Source organism: Aethalodelphis obliquidens, unplaced genomic scaffold, assembly GCF_003676395.1.
Source record: "Aethalodelphis obliquidens isolate GAN/ISIS:26980383/991018 unplaced genomic scaffold, ASM367639v1 scaffold10, whole genome shotgun sequence".
Classification (NCBI taxonomy): Eukaryota; Metazoa; Chordata; class Mammalia; order Artiodactyla; family Delphinidae; genus Aethalodelphis; species Aethalodelphis obliquidens.
The window spans coordinates 10,594,446-10,610,380 of NW_020837954.1; the positions used below are offsets into that span (position 1 = coordinate 10,594,446).

A 15,935-nucleotide genomic window follows, 5' to 3' on the forward strand; every position below is an offset into this window, starting at 1 on the left:
GAGGACTTGATATAATAAAGAATGTCTGTGTTCAAAGCCAGTATCAGACATTGTGAGCAAAAAGGTCCCTGCCCTCATGGAGGCTGCAGTCTAGCAGAGGACCAAGATGTTACATAAATAACCACACAAGAGTTAAAAAGGAAAAGTACAGGGTTTTCTGACAGCTCGTAAGGATCCTAAGGTAGTGGAGGGGTGAGAGCACTGACGTGAAGGGTGGATATCCAGCCGAGACGTAGAGATGCACAGGAATCGGCCAAGCCGGGCTGCAGGAGAGAAGAGCTTGCCGGGCAGAGCAGCAGGACAAGCGGGGCTCTGCGAGGAGAGGGAAGGGCCCTCCAGACCTTCCGAAAAAGGCCAATGGAGGCAGAGCGTTGCAGGGGGGTGGGAAATGGGGCTTGAAATAAGGAGCGTTAGGCAGGGTCAAGTCACCCCCCCCCAACCAGGCCACAACTGGTTGAGTCAGAAACCAACATCTGACCAAGAGAAAGCCTCAGCCAGGCTCTCTAGCCCGCTATGAGGTGGCCTGGAGTGAGGTCAGACATCAAGTACCTGAGTCAATTAGAGCTCCTCTCTTGCAGAGTTTGAACTTGGGAGGGAGAGAGAGAGAGAAAGACCCAGAAAGAGAGAAAAGCTGACTGAGAGATAAATAGAATGCAGTTAAGTGGCAGCACAGATACAAAGACATGGGCCAGGTAGACCTCATTAAGGATCATGGTCTTCATCTTAAGAACAAACACTGGTGAGGAATGACAGGAGCCTGACCTAGGACTGTGAAGAAGAGATGAATTGGGGCAGCGGGGGGGAGCTTTAGAAATATGTCCACAAATCCCTTGGCATTTCTCCCTCAATTCCCTTCCCGATGGGTGTGGGCTGTACTTAGTGATTTGCTTCTAACACATAGAATATGGCAAATATGGCAACATGGTTATAAAGAGACTTCAGCTTCCATCCTGACTCCTCTCTCCCTCTCTTCCCCCCCTCTTCCCTCTCCCTTTCCCCCACCTACACCCTCCCCCATCCCTCTCTCTGCCTTTGGAGAGAAGCAAGCTGTTGTTGTCAGCAACCCAATGCAAAGACCTACACGATGAGGAACCGAAGCCTTCAGCCAACAGCCAGCAAGGAACGGAGACTGGCTAAGCACCACGTGAGTGCTCCTAGATATGGATTCTGCGGCCCTCGTCAAGCCTTGTGATGACTGCAGCCCTGGCCCACAGCTGCCAGCAACCTCAGGAGAGACCAGCTTATCTAAGCCACCTAACCCTCAGAAACTGTGACGTAATAAATGTGTTGTTTTCTTTTCCCCGACCAGGGTTTGAACCCAGGCCACAGCAGTGAAAGCGCTGAGTCCTAACCACTAGACCGCTGGGGAATTTATTTATTTTTAAAATTTTTATTTACTTATTTTATTTCTTTTTGGCTGTGTTGCATCTTTGCTGCTGCATGCGGGCTTTCTCTAGTTGCGGCGAGCAGGGGCTACTCTTCATTACGCTGCGCAGGTGTCTCATTGTGGTGGCTTCTCTTGTTGCGGAGCATGGGCTCTAGGCTCACGGGTTCAGTAGTTGTGGCTCGCAGGTTCAGTAGTTGTGGCACACAGGCTTAGTTGCTCCGTGGCATGTGGGATCTTCCTGGACCAGGGCTCCCTGCACCACCAGGGAAGCCCTTTTCTTTTTTTTTTTAAGTAAATTTATTTATTTACTTTTGGCTGCTTTGGTTCTTCGTTGCTGTGTGTGGCTTTCACTAATTGCAGCGAGAGGGGGCTACTTTCGTTGCAGTGGGCATCTCATTGCGGTGGCTTCTCTTGTTGTGGAGCACGGGCTCTAGGGTGCACGGGCTTCAGTAGTTGTGGTACGCGGGCTCTAGAGCACAGGCTCAGTAGTTGTGGCGCACGGGCTTAGTTGCTTCACGGCATGTGGGATCTTCCCGGACCAGGCCTCGAACCCATGTCCCCTGCATTGGCAGGCGGATTCTTAACCACTGCACCACCAGGAAAGCCCCTCCTCCAGGGAATTTAAATGTGTTGTTTTAAGCTAAACTTTGGCATAATTCATTCTCCAGCATTAGATAATGAACATAGAGGGCCATGGATGAAATTGGTGTCACATTGGTAGAACTGTTAGGACTTTGCAATGATAGCTGTTGGGCATCAGGGAAAAAAAGAACTAAAAGGGATTCTGAGCTTTGGGCCTGGCTCACCGAGGTTCCATTTTAGAGAAGGGGAAGGAACATTGGAGGACGACTTTTGAAGGGGAAAGAAAATAATTTCCATTTTGAACTCAGTGAATTTGAGATACTGGTGAGATTTCCAGGTGCCAGAGTCCCACAGAGATGTGGAAATATGGGAAGGTGGTAGAGTGGTGAGGGCTCCATTGATGGAAGTCATCTGGGCAGAGGAGAGCCTTGGCAGTGGAAGGCATTTCCATGGAGAGCAAGGAGAGACAATAAAGACGGATGAAAGGCAAACCACACGAAGCATATACATTTATGGACCCAAAAGAGGAAAAAGAGAAGTAACGCCCAGGGAAAAAGGTGAAGACGCCAAAGAGATTTGATAAGGAGAAGACATTCAACAGTGCCAAAGACCAGAAAAATCGATCCCAACCCCTGGAAGTTCTACCTCACATCGTAAATCTGCTCACTGGATTACCCAAATCCTAGTTGGCATAAGTCAACACTGGCTGCATGGACGAAATCAAACGTCTGGATCTACAGTATGGAAAACAAGACCTTGTGTTGTTTACACGGCAAAGCACTTTCCACCATGCAAAGTTCTCCCCTGGGCATCTATCTCTCTCTCTCAAGCTGCAGCAGAAGAATGTTCATGATGATTACATCCAAACCTACTCTTTTTACAAATAGGAATTTTTCAAGTTGCAAAATACGGAGGCCTCCTCCTTTACCTCAGGGTAAGAGTTTTCACTGCAAGGATACTTGGGAGGGTTGACGAAGCAAAAGGAAGTGGTTTCCAGAACACATATCAGGCCTCCTGGAGAACTAGAACATCGCTCAGAATGGAACAGCAGTTTCTCCAGCAGCCTTTTATTTCGGAAGCATCTCCTGCACGCTCTGCCTCTCTACTTGCTGCTTCCTGCTAATCCACTAACTGATGGCTTTCTATGCCTTCTTTTACAGCCTCTATTTACTAAAGTTGTCTATTGCCTCATAGTTTCTGCGTATTGCCTTCTCTTTCCACATCTCTAGCTTTCTGTGCTGACACTGGGCTACCTTGTTTGTTCGTCAGTCTCTTTTCTCTCTTTTCTTTCTGGGTCTTTCTCTCCGCTTGTCTCAAGTTCAGACCTTCCAAGAGAGAGGCTTTGATTGGTTCAGTCACAATCCAGTGCCACTTCAGGCCACCTCACTGGGGCTGGAGAGCCTTTAAGCAGGCTGTCTTTTCAGGTGTTGGTTCCTGGCTCAACCAGCTGTGGCCAAGGGAGTGGGGGAGACAGGCACTAAGCCTAGAGAATTCCCTGTGGTCTCTTTTTCCCAAAAGGAGGCAGTGGACCCAGAAGCTACTTTGAGTCTTAATGACCTTTGGAGTGCAAATCTCCCGAAGAGTTAATGATAAAAATGGTTCAGTAAATGCACTACTACTTAGAGAACAGTTTTTTGTTTTGTTTTGTTTTTTTAAAATTTATTTATGGCTGTGTTGGGTCCTCATTTCTGTGTGAGGGCTTTCTCTAGTTGTGGCAAGCGGGGGCCACTCTTCATCGCGGTGCACGGGCCTCTCACTATCGCTGCCTCTCTTGTTCTCTGCGGAGCACAGGCTCCAGACGCGCAGGCTCAGTAATTGTGGCTCACGGGCCCAGTTGCTCCGTGGCATGTGGGATCTTCCCAGACCAGGGCTTGAACCCGTGTCCCCTGCATTGGCAGGCAGATTCTCAACCACTGCGCCATCAGGGAAGCCCTAGAGAACAGTTTTGCACAGTGTAACTTCTCCCATGACTGATATTGTGTTAAGTATTTGAACTTTATTCAGATTTTATAAGGAATTTCTCAGACAATCAGAAAGTTATTTAAACAGTTGTTCTATTAATAAACATTGGATTTTTAAAGAGCACTTTTCAAATAAAAACTTTATATTTAGAGTGTAAAAAATGATAAAAATGGTTCAGAAACGTCCTCTTCCAAGTATGGATTTGTTCCAAACAGGTTTTTATCTTTACTATTGGTTCAATTTAGCAACTATTGGTTCAATTTAGCAACTATTGGTTCAATTTAGCAACTACCTGTAGTACTCAACCTCAAAGTAGCACCTACTGGCTGCTTACAGATGAAAAACCCAAGGTAGACATGTAAAATTCAAGCAAGAAAGCCTTTGACAGACTGCAAAGGCCTAAATTACTTCAACAGCCTCTGCTTAAGCTCTTCGTTCTTATTCATTCTTCAGCACCACTATCCAGTAGGCATTTTCCTAGTCTGATAAGGTTATAAAGATGGTTACGGCAGAAACTCTACCCTCAAGGAGCTGCCTCTTTCTCCTCATCTCTCCTTGGTCTAGTTCATGCTCTCTTTCCTCCCTTTACTTTGTGCATCTTTGGGAAGCAGGCTTGTTGGCACTCAGTTCCTTCCTTCTCCGTACTTCTGTACTGCCTTTGCCAAGGCTTCACAGAAACCCTAACGGACTCTGGCTCTATGAACAGGTAAAAACTGAATGTGGCTGGAAGGAATGGCACTGGGGGAGGGAGCATGTGTTTTCATTTATATGCCTTAACATTGTTCAAATCGTTATAAGCTTTTATTATAAATTGCTTTTTATAATAGAAAAATAAATCAAAGAAGTTCAAAAGGAAGTTTTTACATATAAAGAAGGGGAAGAAATGAGAAGGGATGGGCAACTGTGAACAAATGAAGTTGGTAAAATTTTCCATGACCCTACTGGCAAGATTATTTTGTTTCCGTTATTTAAAAAAAAAAAAAAAAAGCCATCTCAAAGGAAGCATTGTGGAGTGAAGGAGGAACACACTATAGTCTGCAAATGACTGGACAGAAATCTCTTTTGTCCTTTAGATCTGGTTGATTCACGTAGCTTGCTTCCTTATTCTTGAAATTCGAGTGACCTGTTCCTCCTTCACTATAGAAAAGTAATTGACGTGATAAAATAAGCAAGCCTTCGGGAAGCTGAGATCTTAGAGGCAGAGAATGGAAAATTTGGTGGTGAGGGGCCATCAGGGCATGGTCTCTTAGACGTGTGAGCTTCCTGTAACGTGGAATGCGTACGTGTGAAATCACCAGTCACTACATTTGCAATAACTTAATAACATGACCGTTCCTCCACCCCATCCTCTTTCCCCACACCAAGTTCTAGTTTCACTCTGGGTTACTTACTGTGAAGCTTTACAAAGAAAGAAGGAAGTAAACCTACCAAGAAGGCAGCAACATTCTTAACCTGATGAAAGTTTCTTTTATCATATTCATTAGTAATGCTACATGGTTCAGAGTGGATGGTCCAAATCTTGTATTTAATCATCTCCTTGTGCCCTGGACCTTCCAAAGTTATTAATAATTATTTAAAATCTCATTGGGGTAGGGTTAACAGACAAAAACGACCCTAGCCAGGGCCAGCTTCATTCTGCCCCAAGATTGCACCTCCTCCCTCACCTGAACTGAAAAGGAAGTAAAAAATGTGATATTTAAGTGGCCAGGTCCTTTCGCCTGATGTCAGGAAAGCAATGAGAGCTCCTGTTTCTGCACTGCTGTTCCTGCTAAAGGGTCTCCATGTGTATAACATTTAGTGGAATCAGTTCCCTGCTCCGTAAAAGCAAATAGAGCTGCAGGGGAGAGGCAGCAGCTGGCCAGTGGGACCCACTAATCCCCAGCAGAACACCAGGGGCTAACAGGGGAGATAACTGTGTTTGAGGAAACTGATAGGATCTAGAGAGAAACCGAAGCTTAATAGCTTGTCTGTCATTCCTCTGAAAAATTAGGAAACAGCAAAAGTAAGCAAATTGCTGCTTGAGTAGTGACTAAGGAAAAAAGGAAACTTGGGGCCTACTGCATTGTTCTAAGGCAGCCCTTGGATCCTAAGCTGGGCTTGGTACCAAGCCAGACAGAGGCAGACAGGTCTGCGGAAATGGCTAATTTAGTAATAATTCAGAATAATGTTCCAGCCTTAGACAGATTCAAAGTGGCATTTTAAATACCTATTCAGTTAGCAGAGCCTGCCAGCTGACAAACGTAACCCTAAGAGAAGGCAAACCATGAGCATGTAAATATTTTAATTAAAGTTGAATATGGAACTCTGCACTTAATATTGAATTTGGGACTACTATCACCCACTGCTTTAATCTTAAGCTATGACACTGGTAAACACGAGCAGCTAGTAAGAATGTCATGGTTTGCTTTAAAACAACAACAAAAAAGCATTTTTGAAATCACCTGAGGCTAAGATTATTAACAATTCTAAGAGCAGTAACAAAAGTTGTGAACGTTGGTTCACAATTCTAGAAAAATATTATTTGTCTGTCCTTTGATTTTATGAGACAATTTTGAAAAACATCAGTCAAAGACCTGCACTGGGCTTCCCTGGTGGAGCAGTGGTTGAGAGTCCGCCTGCCGATGCAGGGGACACGGGTTCGTGCCCCGGTCTGGGAGGATCCCACATGCCGCGGAGCGGCTGGGCCCGTGAGCCATGGCCACTGAGCCTGCGTGTCCGGAGCCTGTGCTCCGCAACGGGAGAGGCCACAACAGTGAGAGGCCTGCGTACCGCAAAAAAAAAAAAAAAAAAAAAAAAAGACCTGCACTGAATCTCCAGGTGTGAAAACAGGTATGATGGGAAATGCAGATGGTCAAACCATCGGCAGAGTTTTTATATTTGTGACTGGTAGAGAGAAAGAGGCCTGTGTTTGAAGTACAACAGATGGGAAATGCCAACTTCATCATTTAAAGTATTATCCTCACTCCCACCCCACAATCTGGAAAAGAGTGACGACATTGCTGTTTTAAAGACAGCAGTCCTTTTCTAGGTGAGGGGCGACTTAACAGACCCCTTTACTTATCCTTACACACCTCTTTAGGTTAAGATGTAACCATCACTATCTCCATTAGTTAATAAGAGGAGTGACCGCCAATCATTAAAACATAGCAATCTTATTAGAAATTTGAAAAACTATGTACACATTTGACAATTCTGAAAGGCAAAATGGAGAAAATGTTTTTCAATGATGAGTGATCAGGCAACAAAATGTGTGTGCAAACTAATAGACGTGAGTGAGTGCGCGCACACCCAGCGTATTTACATTTTTACGTAGCAGGGAAAAAATGATACTTTGAAATGATTAACCATCTTAATTTTGGAAAATACTGCATGCTTAAGCCATCTCATTGGTGGCTCGACCATCCCCGCCCACCCCCTTGCCTCAGGCAGGTAGAGGCAAAGACGAGGGTTATTTAAGGTCATGCAGCCAATTAGGGAGAGAGAGAGAGAGAGGAACACAATATCATCAAACATCTTAAATTCTCTTTAAGAATGCAGTCCAAGACATCATCCAATCTTAGAAGTTCCTTTTGTCTGTCTTGAAGTTCTGACCCATGTTTGTCCCCACTTAGATTACTCCTAAAATAGAGAAAATAACTACCCCACCCATGAAGCAGTGAATTAAAAGAAAACATAAATTGACCTTTAAAAATATTTTGAATTAAAATTCTTTGGAAATGGATGATATAAATATAAGACTGGCTAATGCTGAAAATTGTTTATAATTTTTATCTCACTTCAAATAATAATTTATGTATCTCAAAATGAAACCACAGTTATTTGTAAAGATGATGCTTTCTGGCTCTTGATTTAGGAGTATTTGCCAGAAAACAACTGAGGTATATACACTAAGTTAACAAACCCATCCACGTACCCGGTGAATGTAGCCATGAGTAGGCTGTGTCTCTACCACCGATTTCAGCTAAACTGCTCTTTTTCTAAGGAAAAATCTGCACCACTTTCATTTCAGTAGAGTTTGTTTGTTTTTTTAACTTAAATCAAAGGATGACAAAGAATTAATAGCCTCATTAGATTGTTTGAAAAATCTTACAAAATAACAAAAAGATAAGCAACATATATGAAAGATGATTTTAAAATTATAAATAAGGGCTTCCCTGGTGGCACAGTGGTTGAGAGTCTGCCTGCCGATGCAGGGGACACGGGTTCGTGCCCCGGTCCGGGAAGATCCCACATGCCGTGGAGCGGCTGGACCCGTGAGCCATGGCCGCTGAGCCTGCATGTCTGGAGGCTGTGCTCCGCAACAGGAGAGGCCACAACGGTGAGAGGCCCGCATACAGCAAAATAAATAAATAAATAAATAAATAAGTGATTTTTAAATGACCAATAGTTATACAAAAGAATGTTTAACTTCATTAAGAACCTAAGGAGTCAAAATTACTAGTATAAGATACTATTTTTCACTTGTCAAACAGGAAAAAAAATTTAAATAATATCTAATGTTGGGGAATGTATATAAAAATAAGTACAATGGCATACACTGCTAGTATAAATTGATTCAACTTTTCTGAAGGAATATATGTGTACGTGTGGGTTTTAAAGCCTTAAAAGAGTACGTTTTCTTAGAGCAACTAGATATCTAGAAATGTATCTAAGAAATCATCATAGTGCCCAAATATATAGTTACAAGGATGTTCATTACGGAGCTACACACACTGTCAAAAACTTGGATTCAGCCCAGACGTCCGATAATAGAGAACTGCTTCAAATTTTATAAAACACTCAAATGACAGAACACTGTGCAGAGGGAGAAGAATATTTAATGATCATAACTCATTAAAAGATTTCAACACTACTTATTACACTATTTCACAGTTTTGTCTTCACATACCAAAAATAATAGAAAACATATCATGCTATCTGTGGTTATCTCTGGGAACTGGAATTACTGGTATTTTTATTTTATTCTCATTGTTTACCTGTCTCTTCTATAATGTTCTTGTTACTACTTTTTTAAAACAGTTGTTTGAGATATAATTCACATATCATACAATTATGATTTTACTTCTATAATTAAGAAAAAAGCCATAAAATTATTCTTACCAACTGAGTTAAAGCTTTGGCAGGCAAACATTTCATTAATATTCCATCTCAATTATTGCGACATTGAGCTCCCGGCCCACATTTGTATAGCACATTGTATCTTAGTGCATCTTTATCTTCACACAGGGTCTTCTGGCCAAGTGGACCTCACTACAGGTGGACAACTAATAACCCGTTCCTGTCACAGTGCAAGTAATTAAATCTTGTTGGGGTCTTTGCTCCCTCTTACGAGAAATTACACTGTGAATAAGACAGCAGAAACAGCCTTATTCTGAAGCCCTAGATATATGTCATGTCGCTCTTTCCGACACGCTGTGGGTGTTCATAGAATCCCCAGCATGACTTGTACCAAGAGAGACAGAATACAACATCCATCGTCCTCCATTACTCTTCTCATTACATCAAGGATTAACAACCACACAAGAGGTGCAAAACTCGGGCAGCCGTGGACACATGTGAATAATGTGATTTCTAATGTTTATTTCATCTTCCATTAACACACAAAACTACCTTTGCAAATGTAAATAAAATCTGCATTCACAGACACCTAAGATATTGGTCAATTCCTCACTCAAAGGACCTAAGTGATGCTGGAAACATTGAAGAGGGGAGTTTGGGGCAGTTTGCAAGCTTTTGGTTGCCAGGGGACACTTACCATCTGTGGGTCAAGGACATTGCATGCTCCCGGATGGACCACAGAAAGAGCCAAAGTGCTGAAAAACAAGGGTCAGTACAAGGGTTAAGTGAAAGTGAAATCATGCTGACCCAGAAATGCAAATCAATGTGCCTTAGCTCTCTGTAGAACTCGTGGTGCCAGAACACCCTATTCTTTCTTCAGATTACCTAGTGTCCCAAGAGAGGCTGCAGCGATTTAGAGAAAAGAGATGAAATGCGGAGGGAAGCAGCAGGCAGCGGCGGAATCTAATTTTATTTGAGAAGCATCTCCACAATTTATACTGAACTTCTCACAGGAAAAAAAAAAAAGGCCAGTTTTGAAGTTTATTTCCTTTTCTTTATATTGCTTTTACTACCTTTAGTAGTTCAGATTCAAAATCGGAGCTGATTTTAAAACTGAACCTTAACCAATCATAAAAGTAAGAGGACACAGGCTTACACATTTATAATTCTCAACTGCATTTTGTTCTACCAAGTTGCAAAGTGTGCAAGAAGCATCTGGCTGCTGGTAGAAAGCTTCCCGAAATATAAATTTCAGGTAGATAACGTCATGGTTCTCATCTCTAATGGAATTAGGAGGGAGAGAGAGGAAGGGAAGACGGAGGAAGGGAGAAAAGAAGTGGGGGAAGAGAAGAGATATGGATGATAAGTTAAAGAAGAAATAAGTGCAGATTTACAAGAAAAAGAACAGAAACCAAGACCAGAGAGGGACTCATAGTGAGGGGGAAAACATGGAACAAGGTAAGGCAAGGACAGATGGCAACGGGGTCACAAACATGGGTCAACAGCCAAATGGCCTAGGCTTGAACCTAGACTCCACACTTGATTTCTGGGTGACTTGGCAAGTTGCCTAACCTCCTGAAGGCTTGTTGAGAGAGATTAATTTTGAGAACGTACGTAAAGTACCTGGAATGGGGCTGGAGCTCAGGGAATCTTCGATGACCACGAGCTCAGTCGACAGCCCCTTCCTGTCCCTGAGCCGGACTCCCGACCTCCACCTTCCTCTGTCCCCACACGTCATTCAGTCATCACCATTTGGAGCTCTGGCCACATCCTAAAGACAGGTGACACTGAACTATTTTTTTCTTTTTTTTTTTTTTGGCCACGCCAGGCAGCGTGCGGGAACTCAGTTCCCCAACCAGGGATCGAACCAGTGCCCCCTGCCGTGGAAGCATGGAGTCTTAACCACTGGACCGCCAGGGAAGTCCCGGGGGACATTGAACTTTTAAGTTCAAATCTCCCTTCTGTCACTTGCCAGTGGTTAGTGCATTTATGCAACAAGTATTTGTTTATGCAACAAATACTCATCAACTGTCTGCTCCCTTCAGGTTCTGGGCTAAGATCTGGTGAATGAAAACAGACATGGTCCCTGCCCTCACGCAGCTTACGGACTCATGAGAGAGCCAGACAGTAATCCAATAATAAAGCAAGTAAATATAAAAAATAAACACTATGAAGGAGAAGCACACGATGCCAAAAAAGTACATAGAAGTCCCTTGAGGAAGACACTGTTGAGCTGAGCTCCGTCAGCTGAGTGGGCATCAACCTAGACTCTGAAAGGGACAGGAAGAATATTCCAGGCTGAGGGACCAGCTGGTTGGGTGGAGGCCCAGAAAATGAGAGACTGGGTGGTCACACGGGCCAGGCCAGGAGGGCACGGTGAGCCTGGCTAAGGACTCTGGTCTCTAAGAGTGAACAGAAAAATCACTGGAGGATTTTTAATCAGGAAAATCATGTGACTTTTGAGAAGACCACTTAAGCTTAGTATTGGGACTAGATTTGAGGAGGGCAAGGGAGACTACTACAGAGGCTACTGGGCTGTCCGCGGAGGGCAGATGGCAGCTGGGCTGAACGGAAGCCGGGCAGGGAGTCTACAGATGGGTGGATGTTACCTCCGCAGGACTCAGAAGTTGGATATAGGAAGAGGATTTCTCGCTGGAGGAAGTAGATGCTAAAATTTTCACTCACCAAGACAGGGAGTGCTGAGAGAACGCCAACTTGGGGGAGGCTTGTTCATAGGTTTGACTGCCAACATGTTTACCTGTGGGGCTTTGGGGAAGCCATTTAACCCCTGTAAGCCTCGGAATCCTTGTGAGGATTAACTGAGATCATATGTCTGAATGCCTGGCACAGGGCAGATGCTCAGGAAATGGTAGCTAGTGTGCAACTGGGACTTCAGATGAGAAACACTGAAGCAGCTCTGCCTCAGCCCTTCCACAGAGGGAAGGCCTTTCACTTCACAGTTCAGATGGCATCTTTCTTGAGACAATATATGAGCCACACATACAAGATCTTAAAGCAAAGTGTCTCATTTGACCACAAAGTAAATCACGATCCTTGGATCACGCTGGGGAGGAATTCACATTTATTTAAAAGGAGATTCCTTTATCTGCCCTTTTAAAAAAAGTTATTAAGAGAAGTCAAGTTCTGACACCTGTATACATGGTACTTTCGCTTTTTCACCTCTTACCCAGGGAAACCTGCACCTGATGGTCCAATTTATGAACTTTTAGGATACATGTATAATATATGTTTAACAAATTATTTATTAAGCACCGCCTTTATGTAATAAGTTATGGAATATAAAGACAGATGAAACCCATTCCTTGTTCTTAAGTAGTCTGAGGTTTGGTAGGAGTCACACGTACCCACTGCAATGCCAAGAGGAAGTGTATGATAACAAACAGTGAGAAGCAAAACTCTCAAGTCTGGAAATAGTAGAACCTAAGTTTCAAATCGGAAACAGATGTATAAGTGCTGCTTTCAAATGTTAAGCCAGTCCCATGGTTTTGGTGGTGAAGGGTACAATTTAAGTTTGGGGTCTGGAAAAACAGCTGGATGGATTCTATCTCAACCCCATGACAGAACAGAAGACAAAGCTACTATTGGGTCTAAATATAATAAACACAGATAGCCAAAAATCATAATTAAATTGAATTTTGGGGTGTGGGAGGAGATCTGAAATGCTGAATCTAAAGAAAAAGAGTATTTGCTAAAGTGAAAGATCTACTAACATCAAATTAGAGAACTATTTGTACAGCCAGGGAAGTGATGGATATCATGTCACATGGTTGACACCCATGGTTTTTCCTTGTAAAAGGAACTTGAAAAAACTCCACAGAATTCTGCCCAGCACTAGGTCTGCTACTCACCTTCCAGTGTCAGCTCTCTAAAGAACAGCAAACTCCGGGAGCCAGCTTACCTGATATGTTCATGCACTTTGTAAAATGTCTTCTGAAATTTACATTAAAACTCGTTCTTCAGCAGTGATCTTCCTTTTCACCTGTACAGCAATTTAAACATGTCATTTATTTTCTGTCTGCCATGAAATTGGGAAACTAGACTTTATTAAACATAAAGCAAAGCTAACTCCAGGAGTTTCCAAAATCAAAACTATCCCTAGAACATCTTTACAATAGGAAACTTGAGAGTAAGTTCTAGAGAGTCCACTTTCCAGATGGTCTCATCCTCCAGTAACTGAATTAAAGCCTGAATATTCACTGAATTGCTGGACATCAGAGTCTAGCCTTTAGCTAATAGGCTTGGTCAGCTAGTCTGCTGACTTAATCCAAAATAAGTTATTGGTTTATACTTCCCCTTCTAGCAGGCTGGTTGCCATTAAGCAGAAAAAGTAATTCCATTAATGGAAAAATCAGTGTCCAGCACATTGTCTAAGACCTGACTCAAATGTCACCTCCATCACTACCTCCCTGCTCTTTATACACGGCTTGTTTGGAGTCTCCGTCACATTGGATGAAAAATTTTTTCTAGTGCCCATCTGCTCTTCAACATGGTGACTTCCTCAAGGGCAAGGACAGGGGCATGCACATTTTTAAAAATAAATTTCTTTATTTATTTTTATTATTTATTTTTGGCTGTGTTGGGTCTTTGTTGCTGCGTGTGGGCTTTCTCCAGTTGCAGCGAGCGGGGGCTACTCTTCTTTGTGGTGCACGGGCTTCTCATCGCAGTGGCCTCTCCTGTTGCGGAGCAGGGGCTCTAGGCGCGCAGCCTCAGTAGTTGTGGCACGCAGGCTCAGCAGTTGTGGCGCACAGGCTTAGTTGCTCTGCGGCATGTGGGATCTTCCTGGACCAGGGCTCGGACCCGTGTCCCCTGCATTGGCAGGCAGACTCTTAACCACCGTGCCAGCAGGGAAGTCCTGGGGCAGATGCATTTTTGCGACATAATGCCTGACACATAGTAGGCATAGTCAAACAGGGAGAAAAACTCAGAAATACATTCAGAGAGACAAATGGCCCCGAGAAATAATGAAATCACACCCTCTCTGGTCATACACAGAGAGGCAATGAAAGCCACTGGAGTTATGGTGCCATGTCCAGGAGGTTGTGGGAGAAGCTGGATGCCAACCAAGGACCCAGGCACGAGAGCCTGTCCTTGCTGCCCGCAGCCCGTCGCCTCTCTTTGAAGGGGATTCTGCCTTGCTATTTCCCCTTGGGTCTGGCTCACTGGTCAAGAGGATGGAACAATTCCAGAAGCTGGGTGTGTTGTCTGAGGCAAGCCCCAGGCTCCCACCCAAGTAATACCTACATGGCTGGGGTTTGAGGACCTTGCTGTTGGTTTTTGTGTGTTGAGTTTTAATGGAGAGTGGAAGGGAAGGGTCTTAATGGCAAAGGTGCCTGTGAATGAACAATGCAGTCTCTGCGTGGGCCACATGCTTCAGCAGTAAATCGAGTTGCACAACCCCCTGCAGATACACCATGAAGCTGCACCACCCCCATTAGAAACGCCTTTATCAAAGCAGGAAGGGGGGCTGTAAATTCTACACCCAAACAGGAGTTCAGATGAAAAATCTTATATCTTTCGACTTAGAGGCTTTTCAAAGGAAATGTGCATCTTTGTCAACTCTCCTGAGAGTTGTTTTTATAAATATGATTTTTAAAGCAATCTTTCAGATTAGACGTGGATAAATAGCACCAGAAATGTTACATACAATGTTTTGATCTCTAACTTTAGTCTTCATGTTAGTAAACTTAAATTCTTATTCTATGAGCAGATACTCTTGAGACACTTTTCTTCATTTTTAAAATCAGGAATCATCGAATTTTAGAGCTCAAAGGGACCTCATCAGTCATGTGGTCCAATATACACACCTGGATTCTCAATCTGCTATGCAAGAGCAGAAAGAATCACATTTTACCCTGTCAAGAGCCAACTTTTGTACTGCCACAAATCCAATAAACAGGATTAGGTTACAGATTACTGAAGACAGGGTTCCCCAAACGTGTTTCATATAAAATTAGAGACTTCTAAGATAATTTTTAAAGAAGATTCTGTGATCAAATATGTTTTACAAGTACAGGGCTAAACACAGTTTTAAAAGTTCTTTTTGTTTTGATTCTAAACTGTCAGACTTCTCAGAGCCTTGAAGATACCAATACGTACATCATGAATATCCAAGAAGGAGGTAAAGTATGCAATGTGAACGACCCCAAAACTCCTCTTCCTCCCAGGAAATACCCATAGTGTCAGAGGATGCCAGTGACCAGTAGAACACAGCTTAGAAAAACTGCCTCCAAAGTTTTCAGCTGTAATGAACATCTGTAACTTGTAGTAGCTATTGGCTTTTACTCACAGAGATAGAATGTACATTTGTTCTTGAGCTTCCCAGTGGCCAATGCAAAAAGCATTGATCATCGGATCAATGATCACATAAAAAGTTCAGGGCATTCATCAGATGAAAACAATTGTCTCATAAGTACCAGCTATTCCCAGTACTTAGAAGTGAAAGATACGGCCCCTCAAGTGTCCTCATAAAATGTATCAGGATGACATCCTCAGCAACACCCCCTTCAGTGCATAAAAGAAGTTTTATAAGCAATCTTATAACATCCTTTTCCGGAGACTGATGGCATATTGCCACAGTGCAGTTCAGTAGAAGCAGCTTTATAAGGAGTCATACCATGTTCATTTATTGACTAATTTAACCCAAGACTCTAGACCCACTCTGTCACTAACCAACTATGCCTGTCTCCAAGGGTGAATCATTTGCCTCCTCTGGGCTTGAACTTGATGGCCCCTGCAGTCCAGATTTAAAGTTCTGGAAGTCTACAGAGTTTATTACTGCATCTTTCAGAAAAGCATCAAGCTTTCGGTCTCCTTTGAAAGCGTGAATTCACCCTCGTAGGTATTTGTACCTTAAGTAGCTTACCCTCATAGGGGATACGTTTAACACATCTCTAAAACCTTAAGCCATGATAACGATCAGACACAT

At 43.2% G+C, this 15,935-nt stretch overlaps 1 long non-coding RNA gene across 1 annotated transcript in view; it reads right to left on the reverse strand.

Moving 5' to 3' along the window:
• Positions 1–8,958: 8,958 nt before the first annotated feature.
• Positions 8,959–15,935, reverse strand: part of LOC113622660 (uncharacterized) — a 78,883-nt gene continuing 71,906 nt past the window's right edge. The window contains exons 2-3 of the long non-coding RNA XR_003433608.1: positions 12,909–12,989; positions 8,959–9,744 (exon numbers count right to left, since the gene is read on the reverse strand). This is a non-coding gene — a long non-coding RNA (uncharacterized LOC113622660). The remainder of the gene's footprint in view (positions 9,745–12,908; positions 12,990–15,935) is intronic.